Genomic DNA, 1,637 nt, shown 5'->3' on the forward strand with positions numbered 1-1,637 from the left:
CCCAAGAATGTGGTGTGGCAATTTGCTTTCTTGAAATTCGTTTTAGGATCTATCCATTTTACCTGAGTTTTTCCTATGCAGATTGTTCTCCAGTCAATGTTCCCAGAATGCAGTATATGAAGGTGCTAATATTTTAAGTGCAAACAATCCCTGAACATGATTGGTTTGTGCCTGCATCTTACAAAAAGATGGTACATTAATTGTTGATTCTAAACTTATTTTCAGTCTAAGAAATTAAATTAATATCATGAAGTTCCTCATTGCAGGATACCCTTCCAGACAGGGAAGGGTATCCTGCAATGATGTATAGGATTTATTTTTGTTTTCTATACAATTTCTATTTCTATACAATAGGATTTATTTTTGTTTTCTATACAATAAGAAATTGAAGTCTATGCAAGATTAATGGAGGTTTTGTTTAGAAGGAGGGTAGAGTTTGTTTTATTCAGTAAACAGTTTTCTTCCTTTGTATATTCTTGTAAAGAACTTTAAGGAAATGTTGAAAATAGCACAAGCAAATTGAAATGTTAGAGCACTATAGCAGCAGCATATTTAAGTACAATATGAATGAAGTAATGGATACAAGTTATTCTGATTTCAAGGATGGGAGAAAAGTTTGTGTCCAGTGAGGTAACAGTGGGAGATTTTGTTTCTTTTTGGGATGTGCTTTCTGGTACTTTGGGTAGAAGCAGAGAAGAAAGATATTTTTCCTAAAGAAATCCAAAAAAGCAGAAAATTTAATTTTCCAGTATGCTTATCTTGAATGATCAAAGACTTTAATTGAAACACAGCTTCTCTCACTGTCTGAATCTGTATTTTCCTAGTTTATGTTATCCCAGTGTTTTTCTAGATTAAGTTGTCATTTTATTTATCTTCCTGATTTTTGAAAAATAGCAGAGTAGATATAATTCTGTTAGTCTCCTTCTTTCATCCTCAGGGATTTGTTTCTTTAAAAATCAGTGCAATTGAGAAATCTCTCTTTTAATAGGGTACATTTGGATACAGCGTTGTAAGTGTCTAACACATTCTTAATTTCATCTGTTTGTTTAATCCTCACCAAGCTTTTCTTGCTATTCCATTTAAGAGCCCCTGATATTTTTAGTTTCAAAAGAATTCTATTTCCATCAGCTTTTTGGTTAGCTTGCAACTGGTCTGTTGTAATTATTGCTAACAGATCTGTGATCCTGAGAAGACAGGATCTGCTCCATAGTCTAGTCCCTGGAGAGGAATGAAATGGTAATTAAAAAAAGCATCTTGTGGACATCAACAAGTTCTGGTTTAGGCTGCAAGTCCTGATGCATATGGAAAGCATAGGGAGAGATGGAATGCAGTTGTTCATGTTCAGGAATCTGCACAGAATGATTCAGGTTGGAAAAGACCTTTAAGACCATCAGACCTGACCATTACCAAGTCCAAGTCCACCAATTCACCAGCTTCAGCCTTTTTTTCTGGAATCCTCTTCTCTTCCCCAGTGCATCAGAACTCAAGGCAGAATTTCTTTTTCTCAAATTAATGACAAACTTTTCCCTACATAACTCCTCTTGAACTACAGAAGGTATTTCCCTCAGCAGCTGGGTAGCAGGTGTGTTTGGCTGGACAAACCTATGGCAGGCAGCAGGAAGTGTTGGAAAACACAG

Source organism: Fringilla coelebs, assembly GCF_963513975.1.
Source record: "Fringilla coelebs genome assembly, chromosome: 8".
NCBI classification, from domain to species: Eukaryota; Metazoa; Chordata; class Aves; order Passeriformes; family Fringillidae; genus Fringilla; species Fringilla coelebs.